The sequence below is a fragment of the Choloepus didactylus genome, chromosome 5 (assembly GCF_015220235.1).
Source record: "Choloepus didactylus isolate mChoDid1 chromosome 5, mChoDid1.pri, whole genome shotgun sequence".
Taxonomy (NCBI): Eukaryota; Metazoa; Chordata; class Mammalia; order Pilosa; family Megalonychidae; genus Choloepus; species Choloepus didactylus.
The window spans coordinates 93715733-93730042 of record NC_051311.1 but is presented as its reverse complement, the minus strand read 5'-3'; the positions used below and the strand labels follow the sequence as shown (position 1 = coordinate 93730042).

General features: G+C 40.6%; 1 protein-coding gene across 1 annotated transcript in view; it reads left to right on the top strand.

The window, feature by feature from the left end:
• Window positions 1-14310, top strand: part of MAGI2 (membrane associated guanylate kinase, WW and PDZ domain containing 2) — a 1506415-nt gene that overhangs the window by 1283023 nt on the left and 209082 nt on the right.

Genomic DNA, 14310 nt, shown 5'->3' with positions numbered 1-14310 from the left:
TCTGGATGAGTAGGCAGCACTGCTTACATAGAATACTGGGCCCCAAAAGGGATTCCCCAAGAGCAGCACTAAGAAGTGCAGGTCAGCAGGGCATTGACTTCCAGGTTATTTGCTGGACCTGGACCAGCTGAGCTGGTTGAGTAAGTTGGAGGTGGGCAGGGGCAAGGGGAGTAGAGCCAGACCTAAAGGGTCTGTTACCAGCTCCGGAAAACAGAATAAGGTCCATGGAACACACAGAGGGTGACTGGCAGCTGTGGTGACTTGATGCTGAACGAGTGATAGAGAGTAGATCTCCAGAAACTCTCACTTACCATGAGGCTTCTCTTCTTTGCGAATTGAGACTCTTGAAATAAGGCAAAGTAGGAAAATGTTTTCTATTATTTGCTGTTAAACTTTCTCCCAGAAAAACACTGCAAGTTTGAATGTATTGTGTCCTCCAAAACACCATTATCTTTGATGCAATCTTGTGTGGGCAGATGTATTAGTGTTGATTAGATTGTAACTCTTTGTTTCCATGGAGATGTGACTCACCCAACTGTAGGTGATAGCTCTGATTGGGTGATTTCCATGGAGGTGTGGCCTCACCCATTCAGCCTGGGCCTTGATTAGTTCACCGGAGCACTATATAAGCTCAGACAGAAGGAGTGACCTTGCTACAGCCAAGAGGGACACTTTGAAGCATGCAGAGGACCTGAGAGAGAAGCTGCAGCTTACAGAGACATTTTGGAGATGGCCTTTGAAAGCAGACTTTTGCTCTGGAGAAGCTAAGAGAGGACATACTCCCCAAGAGCAACTGAGAGTGACATTTTGGAGAGAAGCTGAAGCCTAGAGAGGAACGTCCTGGGAGAAAGCCATTTTGAAACCAGAACTCTGGAGCAGATGCCAGCCACGTGCCTTCCCAGCTAACAGAGGTTTTCCAGACGCCATTGGCCATCCTCCAGTGAAGGTACCCGATTGTTGATGACTTCCTTGGACACTTTATGGCCTTAAGACTGTAACTGTGTAATCACATAAACCCCCTTTATAAAAGCCAATCCATTTCTGGTGTTTTGCATTCTGGCAGCATTAGCAAACTAAAACAAACACACTTCATGAAATAAAGCCTAAAAGAGCATTTATGCCTTGCCCTGTAAATTGTTGTTATGAACAACAATGAGTGGAGCTAGTTCTTTTTAGCCCACACAACATAACTCACCTCAGAAGTCATCTACAGGTGAAAACATTGCTTTTAACTATTCTAAGGAAAGAGTAATAATTTCTTTTCCTCCTGCATAAACTCTACACTCTTCATTGGTCCTGTACTACAGTCCCCAAATGACACAGATCAGTCAAAAACTATAAAAATACAAACTCTGCAAACTATTTTATTTCCCAATGAAATTGATGTACTCTGTGGTAATTGAGAATGAGAAAGTGTTGCTATAGCACTTGCCTTTGACGCAGGCAGTCTGGGGCTTTAAATGATTTTCATCCAAGGGATGGTAAATGTATGGGAGAGTAATTGCTTTTGCAAGTCAATTGTACCCAAGTCTTTGTAAGCTTAAAAGATGTGGGAGCAATTTTGTTTGTTTGTTTGTTTTTGGTTTTTTTTGTTTTTAATTTTTATTGAGATTGTTCAGATACCATACAATTATCCAAAGATCCAAAGTGTACAATCAGTTGCTCCTGGTACCCTCATATAGCTGTGCATCCACCACTGCACTTAATTTTTGTTCAATTTTTAGAACTTTTTCATTACTCCAGATATGAAATAAAGTGAAAGATGTCAAAAGGAAAAAAAAAAAAAAGAAAAGGAAACTTGAATCCTCCCATATCCCTAACCAACCCCACTCAGTTGTTGGCTCTTAGTGTTGGTATAGTATATTTGTTACTGTTTATGAAAGAATGTAGAAATACTACTAACTGTAGTATATAGTTTGCAATAGGTATATATTTCTTCCCTATATGCCCCTCTATTTTTTTTTTATTAAATTCAGTTTTATTGAAATGCATTCACACACCATACAATCATCCATGGTATACAATCCACTGTCCACAGTATGATAACATAGTTATGTGTTCATCACCACAATCTATCTCTGAACATTTTCCTTACATCAGAAAGAACCAGAACAAGAATAAAAAATAAAAGTGAAAAAAGAACACCCAAATCATCCCCCATCCCACCCCATTTGTCCTTTAGTTTTTATCCCCATTTTTCTACTCATCCATACACTAGATAAAGGGGGTGTGATCCACAAGGTCTTCACAATCACACTGTCACCCCTTGTAATCTACATTATTATATAATTGTCTTCAGGAGTCCAGACTGCTGGGTTGGAGTTTGGTAGTTTCAGGTATTTACTTCTAGCTATTCCAATACATTAAAACCTAAGATGTGTTATCTATATAGTGCATAAGAATGTCCACCAGAGTGACCTCTCGACTCCATTTGAAATCTCTCAGCCACTGAAACTATTTCATCTCATTTTGCACGCCCCTTTTGGTCAAGAAGATACTCTCAGTCCCATGGTGCCGGGTCCAGATTCATCCCCGGGAGTCATATTCTGCATTGCTAGGGAGATTTACACCCCTGGGAGTAAGGTCCCATGTAGGGGGGAGGGCAGCGAGTTCACCTGTCGAGATGGCTCAGTTAGAGAGAGAGAAGGCCACATCTGAGCAACAGGGAGGTACTCAGGGGGAGACTCTATGACACAATTATATGCAAGTTTAGACTCTCCTTTGCAGTAATGAGCTTCATAAGGGCAAGTCCCATGATCGAGGGCTCAGCACATCAAACCACCAGTCCCAATGCTTGTGACAACATCAACACCAGTCCAGATGAGGATGTCCAACGCATCCGCACCTTCTCCCAGATCCTCGGATGCCCCTCTATTATTAACTTCTAGTTGTATTGCCATACATTTGTTCTGGTTCATGGAAGAGTTTTCTAATATTTGTACAGTTAATCATGGACATTGTCCACCATAGGATTCAGTTTTATACATTCCCATCTTTTGACCTCCAACTTTCCTTCTGGTGACATATATGACTCTAAGCTTCCCCTTTCCACCTCATTCATGGCACTGTTAGTTATTCTCACATCTTGCTACCGACACCTCTGTTCGTTTCCAAACGTTTAAGTTCATCCTAGTTGAACATTCTGCTCGTACTAAGCAACCACTCCCCATTCTTAAGCCTCATCCTATATCTTGGTACCTTATATTTCATGTCTATGAGTTTACATATTATAATTAGTTCTTATCAGTGAGACCCTGCAATATTTGTCCTTATGTGTCTGGCTTATTTGGAGCAATTTTGTTTTAAAATAGTACCTAAATACCTGGAAAAAGCAGTGGCTTTGATAAGAATAGACTTAATAATGTTGAAGAATATGATAGTGGTATCTTATACTCATCTGGTCCCTTTCTAGCTCTGGATTCAAAAGTGTGCAAGTTCTGTTATAGGTTCCTGCCAACTCCTAGATACCATAAATTTATCTGTTTACATTGTGATGCAAAAAGGGGGGTTAATATAAAATCCTGGCCCTAAACCATAAAAAAGAAAGACTTGTAACATTAACTCTAAATGGCTTTGGTAAAGTAAACTATCTAATTACATCCTTATCACCATTTCTAATCTCCATTTATGAAATCCCTCTTTAAAAGAACTTTTAGAATAAAATTCCTATTTCTGGAAATCTCAAAGATGACTCTTTAAAAAAAATACATCTCACTATGGTTCTTCAGTCTTAGGTCAAGTATAGGAGAGCAATTTTTTTTAGTACACAAGGCTCTTAAAAGTGGAGTGCATTTTCAGAACGGTAAAAGGACAAATGGTCTGGGGAGCAGAGTGAGAAAACATACATGTTTTTCTAATCTTCTTAAAGAAAGAATGTTGCAATGGAAAAAAAAAGATACAAGCCTCCAACTTGCAAGTCTTAAAAGATGAAAGCCTCCAAATGTGACACCTGCACACCCTGAAACTGCTGTGTAGCAGCCAGAGAAGAGAGTGGTCCATCTGCTTCGCCTCCTTGACTTTGTCAGACATTGGTTAGGTTATTTCTGTGAGCTACAAAAATACTGATGGTTGTGTTGTTTGTGATATCTCCCCATGACCATGCTTCATGAGGTGGACTCTTTCTTCTCTCTCTCTTTTTTTTAAAATAACATTTTTTCAGCCCTGGGTAAGTTGTATGGGTTAAGTTTGGTTTAATTTTTCCTCTTTTTCATAAGCACTTTTATATCAATGTTAGTTACCTGGATTTCCTTATGGTTTGAGGAATATCCGTCATGCTTTGGGTGTCAATTCCCACTTAATCTAAGGAGATTCTCTTCTCCATTTTCATGTGATAGCTCATTAAGTACTCTACAACAGAACAAGCCCCAAGTATTAGGAAGCATCAAATGGCAAACCTCAATTAGTTTTCTTTTAACAGTCGAGTAGAAATGTAAGGTTCACAGTGTCACGTTGCCCATTTCTTTACCATATTGTGTTTGTAGGCAGTGTAACAAACACACTGTTTTAAGATTATTGACTTGAGAGTTAATTAAGACTTAAGTTTAATTCCCTGGCTCTGCCACTCAGTAACCATCTGACTAAGGGTAAATTACTTTTCCTGTCTAAATCTTCTGTTGCCTCATCTGTAAAATGGAATGGTAAGAGAACCTACCTCACAAGGTTTTTACAGACATTAAATGACATAACATGACGTTCTTGGCATGGTGTCTAACACAAAGATAGACCTCAGGAAAGATTACTTTTTGTGATTGTTTGTGTTTTTCCTTGTTTTGTGTTATTTTTCTCCATACAGCTAGTGAAGCTGACAAACATAAAGCAAGCTAGAAAACTTACTGATAGATTGTGTATATGAGCTGAAACAGCTGCTGAAAAAAGAAAAAGAAAACTACAGCAATTATTTGCCAACCTATAGCACATATGGTATATTTGACTGAAACCATCCAGGATTTTGGCATATAGCAAGCAGATATGCTTGTATAAGAGGATACAGGATGTGCATACCCAACTTGCGAATACCCAACATGAACTTCTCTCCACTGCCAAGTATCTAGGGCTTTTGTAAGAGCTATGTTTTCCATATTTTATTTCTTAAGGTAAAAATTATGCCCAACTGTCATTTATAATCATATCCTCTCTTCCTTGTCTTCTGAAAGATAAAATATGAATAATATAAGCAATCTGAATTTTCCCCAAATCTTTTTGATTATCCGATTTTCCATTTCTTTAACGTACTTTTTTTTTTTTTTTTTACTCTTTCAGTCCCATGTTCATATTTTGCCTTTTGGTCATGAGTCTGGCCACTGTCAGCTTTCCATAGCATCCTGCCAAATATCTGTTCCCTCTAAACCAGGAATTTAGTCTACTTCTTTGACTAAATGCTTGTGATATCTCACAACTGAAGTTAATTTGAAACAATACATTGAGACCCTATGATAGGTTTTGAAGACTGAGAAGGAGGTGTCTCAGGAATGATGGTGCTTTGTGAGTAAATGGGGAATTTGGATAATGGGTGGAGCAGGGTGCAGGGTAGGTGGTATGGAGAGCACTCAGCCTGATGTGAAAGCCACAGGAGAGGCTAAGAGAAAACATTCACAACAGAAAAGCAAAGGGGACTGTCAAACCTGTCTTAGGAATTTAAATCTGACAACGCCATTGAGGGGCAGAGGAGAATTTTGAGGGGAGTTAATGCATTCAAGGACAAGAAGTGAGGAAGGCTTTGGAGGCAAGTCAGCAGACTCTCAATATCAGAGAAGTGGCAAAGGGTCTTTCATGGAACATGTCACAGTGATCCAAGAAAGAAATATGCATGTTCAGCACAGGTGTGGTGGTACTAGAGCGATGGGAGAAAGAGCAAATAAAAGATGAGGATTACAAGCTTAGCAGCAATACTTACACACTGAGACTGTGGGACAAAATGTCTACACATGACCCAGATCAGTACCTGGCACACAGCTGAAACTCAATAAAGGTTACATCTTAACGGGGCAGGGCCATAAGGTCAGTAAATGGGGGTCTGGTCCCAGTCCTGCCATTAATTAGCTATGCGACCTCATTGTACATCATCAAATTGCTCAGCTTCCACCTTTGTAAAATGAAAGGGTTGGAGCAAATATTTGCTTCAGTCCACTCTAGTTCTAAAAGTCTGCAATTCTATTCTTTTATACCCTCACTGCTTAGAGCTAAATTATGTCTTATGCTTATGTGAAAATATAAGCTGGTTTCCCCTTGTTCTGATGCTCTGTTGAAGGGGAAGAAAGTACAGTAGGGATACTAAAACTAATTTTTAAAAAACAGAAACAAATATCAAACAAATCATTTCAGGATAAATGTCCCTGCTCTTTATTTATTCAGCAAGCATTCAATAAATGGGGCCCATGAACCTGTTACTGTGGGGATGCAAAGACAAATAAGATGTGGCCCCTGCTCTTAAGGAACTTACCAACCAGTCAGCACAGAAACATAAATAACCAAGTGCCCAAACAAATTACGGATGCCATTACAGAGGTGCAGCCAGGCACCTTGCAGGGCACTGAAGCAGGACTAGAAGAGAAGCAGTGTTGTAACAATTTCATAGAGAAGGTGGTGCTTGAGCTAAGGCTTAAAGAGAAGTAATCTGTTGCCAGGCAGACAAGATAGAGAGGGAATTCCAGATAGAAATGAGCATGGTGGGGCAAGGACAAAGCTACCCAACATCCCTGGGTGTTCTAAGAACTGCGAGGAGAGTGGGACAGGTGGAGAGAGGGATGTGAGGTGGGATTTTGTAGGCGATGAGGCTGGAGGTAGAGGCGGGGCTAGATCACAAAGCAGCATGTAGGCTAAGGAGTTTGGGCTTCGTTCTGCAGCATATCAGGCACCAGTGTAGAAGAAAAGAGAAGCAATGTGCTCAAATGTATGCCTTAAAAATTTCTCCAGTGATAATAGAAAGAATGGCTTGGAGGGCAAGAATAGAGGAAAGGAGTGAAGAGTTAGCCATCATTTATAGTAATGTAGGCACGAAGTTATGAGGTTCGGGGTTCTGAATCAAACAGTAGGAGGAGAAAGAAGAGAGGTCAGTACAAAAGATATCAAATAGGTAAAACCTACAGGACTGAAGAAATGTAGAGGAGGTTGGAGAGAACAAGTTTGGGACAGGAGGTTACGGATTCCATTTATGGATTTAGGGACTTCTGAAGGTGGAGAAAGCTTCAGGGAAAAGAGACTGCATTCATTTTTGGCCATGATGAGTTTGTGGACCCTGCAGTCAGTGCAGATACTAATGGATACTTGGGCTTGAACTCAGAGGTAGGATTGTGGCTAGAGAAGCAGATTTGGACGTCTTCAGAGGTAGGAGAAACCCTGGGAGAAAATGAGCTCACCTTCTGGGGGAATGTGTCCGTGTAAGGAGTAAAAGAGGTGAGGACAGAGCCCTGAGGAAGGAGTGGCAGACTGAGCAAAAGAAATTACCACCTGTGTCTTCGTAAGTAAGCTGGTCAGATAGACAATGCTGGACCTGAGGTGCTCATTCAATAACACTCATTTCATGATAAATAAATGAACGAGTGAATGAGAGAGAAGTAAGGGATGTGTGGGGTTGAGGAGTTAGGTAGTGGAGGTCTGGATTAGAAAGAACACTGGAAAAATATTCTCACAAGGATGGAAGCGACGGCCATGACAATGAAAGAGACCCTGGGGGAACAAGAATAAAGCGAGAAATATGAGGACTTAGGGGTGAACCCTGATCTCATTAGAAAGGTAGACGCGGCACGTTCTCCATGCTGTTCTGTAAAACATTAGTTATCATTAGTCAGAGCAGCCCAGTCAGCAGGAACAGCAGCTAGAGACACAGTCTGACCTTCATCCATAACAGGAGGAAGACAACGTTCCAGTTCCCCTTCATGTGGGAGGTGGATGAGGACAAAGGAGGCATGAAATGTCAGCCGTGATAAAGTACCAGATTCAGTCTGAGCACAGTGCCGGCTGCAGAGAGGCGCCTGTCGGGCTGTAATCCGCTGGCTCTTAATGTAAAGCATGATTCTTGACTTGTTACTCCATTAGGAAGAAATCTAAGACACAGCCTCTCCAGTCCCCACTGAAGCTGTGTGCAGAATCCAGGTGAGAGGGAGCCCTGCAGCACTGACGCAGCTTCAGACGGCAAACCTGACCCATGGCGTCCAGGTAGCACAAACGCTTTGTCATGTGCAGGTGATAGGAGGCAGCTTATGCTCTTTCAAGTCCAATTTCTCTTTAAATAGGCAATGTGGTCGCTGGAAACCCGAAAGCCTTAATTTCCTGTAGGTTTCTTTTTTAAGTGACTTGAAAATAATGGAAGATCATTCAGAAATAAGCTGACAACTTAATTGTATACATTTCAATTGAAAGGTATTGTGTGATCACTAAGAGTTAATTTTAATGATAAAGGTAGCTCTGCCAGTGCAAAATGTGGTCCTTGCCTTCACCATTTTCCTTAAGATTAAAACCAAAAACAAAACATGGTGTTATTTTGCTTAGCGGTCAGTTTGTGGAAGCAGAGTTTAAGTGCTGATTTACCCCCTGCTCAGAAAGATGTACATCACTTCTGATACAAAAGCGGATCTGGTGGTTAAGTCGTCAGCTCTGTGATGATTTGGTGTGGTACGCCCTTTGTCTTTGTCTGTAAAGTGGGGTGTTGGGTGGCTCAAAGTTCCCCTCTGGTGCCAAAATGCAATCAACTTCTTATATACATATCAGGGCCCAACCATGGCATTTACTGACAACCCAGGAGAATCCCCCCTCTTTCTACCATCTCTGAAATAAACTGACAAAATAACATTTTGGAAAACTTCAGCTTTGTAGAGGGTTTTGTTCTCTGCTCAGCACATCTGGCTCTTCAGTCCCATGCATCTGTGTCACTCCTGTCCTTCCAACCCCAGTTCTGCTCTTGTGGGACTTTACAGGGTCTCTAGTTAAGTTTTAACTTTTCTAAGTGGAACAGCAGCTTGGAATGACACACCATATAGTGGCATTTCTAAGAGTAACTCCTCCTCTGTCACCCCAGCTCTTGGGTCACTCACTACCAAGTAGTCACTGCTGCTGCCCTTTTCCACACATTGAATGTAAAAGCAACAAGCAACACCCAAGTAGGCAATTTCAAATCGATATGCTTATCTGGAAGATTTTAGGACAAGATTGGAGCAATTAACCAGTCTGTTGACTGCATAATAACCTGTCATCCTACCATGAAAGACTGATGTGGAAAAAGAACTCTAGACTTGGAGTCAGAGAGGAAGTAGGCTGAGTCCCAGTTCTGCCACTTCCCTCTTGCCTGCCTGTGGGCAGACACCTCGAACCTCAGTTTCTCTTGTAAGATGTGCATAATCATCCCTCCCTGCCTCCTTCACATGGATGTCGCAAGGAATGCATGACATTATATCCAGAGCTGCCTTTAATATGGTAAACTGCTAGAAAAATGTGAGATTTTTCTCAGAAATAAATTAAAATTTGGGGTATGATAAAAATGCATTGTGATATTTCTTTCATTCATTCAACAACTGTGTATTGAGCACCTGCTATGTCATAGTTACTATGCTAAGTGTTGGAAAATCAATAATGAACAAAACTGCACACTAAATTCCTGCTTTTAGGGAACGTTTAGACTCAAGGGTGAGAGAAAATTATCACAGGGAATTGTACCTTTACCAATTAGTGACCTCTGCTGTGGAAATGGCAGGGAAAGAGAAGTATTGAGGAGAGGTTTGTGGAACTACAAGAGCCACTAATCATGGGATTAAGCTTAGGGAGGTCTGGGTTGCTTTCCCTGAAAGATGTGACTCTAGAATTGAGATCTAAATAATAAACAAGTGTTAACTGGGTGAGGGGGGCAGGGAAGCACGTTCAAAGGTTTAGTGGAGAGAGGGAGCCCAGTAGGCTGAGAGACTGAAAAAAGTCCTCTGGCACTGATGCAGAGAAAGCAAAGCAGGTAGGAGTCCTGACCAAGGTGAGGCTGGAAAGATGGGTGGGGATGCTTCTGTAAGGGATCTTTACCTTGTCCTAAAAAGCACTGGGAAACTGATTGTAGGGTTTTAAGTAGAGGAGCAACATGATCAGATTTATGCCTTGAAAAGCTTTCTCAGATTAGAGTGTGAAGAAGGATGGAAGGGGGTGCAAGCAGGTGGCAAGTGGATCAGGTACAGTGGTCCAGGCAGGCCCTGTTGGTAGTTTGGACTCAGATGCAGCCCTGGAGATGACAACTGAGAAATGTTTAGGAAATAATATTGACAGGACAGGAAATCAGTTTGAATCGCAATGATATGTTATTATTGTAATATATTTAATATTATACTCATTCTTGAACTCGGATAGCAGTTCAGATCATGTTCCAGGGTAAATGGTGATCTTTTCCTCATTAAGACATTATGGCAGATGCATTACACTTGTCTCAACATTGATGTTATTATCGTCAGGATTTTATTGTACCTTGTCTGCCTTTTGATCCTTTATACTTTCAGTTAGCACTGTGACTCTATTTCATTTTTTTTATGTTACTGGGAACAAAATTAGCATGTTTACTTGAAAAATGTACCAGAATGACAAAGATAATGCCTATTATAACTGCCGCTGTTCTGAAGTCTATCACCTCCTTATTCATTAAATTAATAATTAGAGAATTCTCCCATTAATCAAAAGCACTCCACATGCTGTGCATTTGGAAAGGTCAAGTCTGTGGAAGAATTTATTTCATTTCATTAAAGATATGTTTCATTCAGCTTTAGTAATAGTAATTAAAAAAAAATAGTCTCCACTTTAAAGCAGGGTTAGCAAATACATGACCCACATGCCACCCCTCTTTTCTCCCATTTCCGTGGCTGGGATCCCTAATTGATAAAGATATGATTTTCTACTGAGCCTAGTGAGGATCCTCCTCAACACTCATTTGCCATCCCCATTTTAATGCCATGTAAATCCCTTGCTCCCAAAAATAATCACTGTAAGTGCATGTTGGGGATTGAATCAGGCCACCCTCAAAAGACATGTTCAAGTCTTAACCCCAAGCCCTGTGGGTGTGAACCCATTTGTAAATGTGACCTTTGAAAATGTTATTAATGGTTGAGGTGTGGACTCATGAGTGAATGGAATCTTTGAAGATCCTATTTAGATGAGGCCAAGTTGAATCAGGATGGGTCTTAGTCCATATGACTGGAGTCCTTATAAGCAAAGGAAACTCGGATGCAGGAGAAGCCAGAAGTCAGTGAAAATCAGAGGTACAGACACAAGGAGGCAGAGATCTCCAAGTAACAGAGGAAAGCCAGAATGCTACAGACTCCAAGAGAAAGCAAGCCCTGTCAATACCTTAATATTGGACTGCTACCCTCCAAAACTATGACAACAAATTCCTGTTGTTCAAGCCAACCGTTGTGCTTTGAACTTGTCGTGGGAGCCCCGGCAAAGGCTGCTGTGGAGGAGCCCTGCTCAAGCACTTGAGTGTCGTTCTCCGCCTGAGAGCTTTCCTGGCACTATAAGCACTTCCTCTGCTTTAAGCAGGTACAACCCAGAAATGCTGGAGAGTGACCCTCAGCCGATAAGGAGCAGCCTCACACACACACACCCATTGGAGAAGCAGAATCAGAGGCCTCACCATTTTCCAGAGGAGAAATTCTGAACTATGTTCTCCACAGTTGATCAGAACATCCACAAGGAGAGTGACCCCCAGTTGCTAATAGCAATGATCTGCTTATCTGTGTATTTCTCTTCCCTGACTCACTTTCCCCATTCCTCATTTGTGCTTCCTGGGGTCACCCAAGTCCTCATCTCATGGTCTGTGTTTTGGAGAACCCAAACTAAAATGGCACCTGTGATCATCGTTTGTCTTTGTCTAATGTAAAGTATCAGTTTTAAACTTCAGCCATTAAAGTTCCTCCTGATCTAAAGTGATGTGTGGATATGCCATTTTAAAATCCTATTCCTTAGCAGTCATGATAGCGATAAATATGCCTTTTGGATGAACTGAATTAAACTGTCCAAGGTGATTAGGTATCTCACAGTCCTCTCTGAAAACCTATGCCAGAGCAGATCAAGATCTCAGCAACCTTCGTTCCTCATTTGTCTAATCAACCACAATGAAAGCAAAATATTATTCCACTAGAAAACAAGTGATTGTAGCTCAGACTTCAGGCATGACTTCTACCTGAGAAGCATGTCAGGAAGCAGTGAGATGAGATTCCCATGAGCACACAAAGGGTATGGGTTGTAAATCCTATGACAGAATTTGTAAGACATGCATATGGCTGAATGGTATTATGAACCAACTTGCAAAAAATACCATATGTTTTAAATCAAGAAATAAAGATGTCAGTTAAATAAAAAGTAGTAATAGTAAGTTCCTCCCAGTGGTCCATGGGCTTGAGATGTGGGCTCTGACTTTCCACGTCACAGCAGATCCATTAGAACTATCTTTCCATCCTTCCTGGACAGCCCAACACATGGAACTGAGAGAGTAATAAAGAAAAAAGGAAAAAAAGAGTAACAAGGATCAATTTGGCCAAGAAATACCACCACAGGGGAAATAAATTTGTTTCTATCTCCATGTTTTGTGATTTTGATTATTGGAAAAATACATTCCAAGTGTAATCTTATGACAATTTTTGTATTTTATCTCCACAAGCAGTGTTTAAGTGATGCTAGTACAAGGAAGCCACAGTCTGAAGTGACGAGTGGGTTCAAGCCTTAGCTGGTTGAATTAGTCAAAAAATAAAAAATAATTGTCAGTGCTGCCTATATTCTGGACCTTAGTTTTAAAACATATAAGACATAGATCCAGACCAAGATTATATCTTAAATAGAAAGGCTTCAAAGAAAACCAGAGCAGATGCATTCACTATATTCCAAGAGGAATTAATTAAAACAAATTCACACAGAAAAATATTCTAGCAATTCAAAAATCATTTAAAGGGGTAAAGAAAGCATTATATAGTTATTCAGGCAGGGAAACAAAAATTATATGCCCATAAACGAAAATTGAGTAGATCTGGGCTTGTCCTCTGCATCACTGACTGTTGGAGGACAGTAGAAAAATCTTGTAGAGTTTGAAAGAAAGACATTGTGATCTAAGAATTCATTAATGAAACAATTCATTAGAAAAGATATCATGTGTGCAAGTTTTCTATTGCTGCCACAACAAATTGAGACAAATTTAGTGGTTTAAAACAACCCAAATTTATTATCTGACAGGGCTCTAGGTCAGAAATCCAACACAGGTCTGACTGGCTGCAATCGAGGTGTCAGCAGGGCTGCATTCCTGTCTGGTGGCTGTAGGAGAGAATCCGTTTTCCTGTCTTTACCAGTTTCTGTGAGCCACCCGCATTCCTTGGCTTGTGCTTCCTCTGATTTCAAAGCCAGCAGCAGTCAGGCATGTCCTCGCACTGCCACCTCTCAGTCTCTGCGGTTCTCCATTTTGAAGGACTCATGCGGTTAGACTGGTCCCACCTGGATGATCCAGGATAAAGGTGTTAAGTACGACTTTCAGGTCCCTATCTTAAAAACTTGGAGAAGCAAACTTACCAAAATAGAGGACAGGAAAGAGATTTGGGAGGGAAGATCAAAAGTTCCACTTTTTGTTGAGTTTACATGAGAACACCCACAACTCAATAAATATTTATTTAAAGTTGATTTAAAGTAACAAAGCAGAAATATAACCAGTCTTAAATTACTTAAAGATGTTTCTAGATGGGTTTCTTGAAAAAAAATATGCAATGTTGTGCAGTCATCATAGAAAAACCAAAACTCTCAGAGCTGGAATTTTCTATTTGCAAGTACTGATATCCTTCCACCTTTTTTCTGCCAATTACTTACAGCTTTCCATAAACCCAGCAGCAGCTTTCTCTCTTCCTTGCTCTTGGTCTTGGTCAGAACATAAATAAAAAGCCCTTTGTAATTGTTAATATTTTCTGTAAGCCTCCCTTCAATCTTAAGTTTTCACCTCCCTGATATGGTCTTTCCTCTTCCAGCCCATTCCTTTATTCTCATTGGTGGTTACTCACCGTTGCCTGCTTTATTTTGCACGTAACCTTCACATAGCTGTTACCCTTTTGAGATGCTCGTTGGGATTACTTGAAGTGGTCAGATTGCTCTCCTCTATAAGGAACAAGGCCAGAGGGGAAAATGATCATTTGAAAACAGTTTCTAGTATTTATAATAAAATATTTTTTATTTTAAAGATGGTTTTAAGTAAATACAGAAGAGTCATTTTTAAAGCATTGCAGAGAAACTTCCAGATCACTATAGAAAAACAGATTCTCGAAGCAAAAGATGGAAGCCAATTAGAAATGTTCTCTACAAACTGAATGCTTTGCTTGGCTA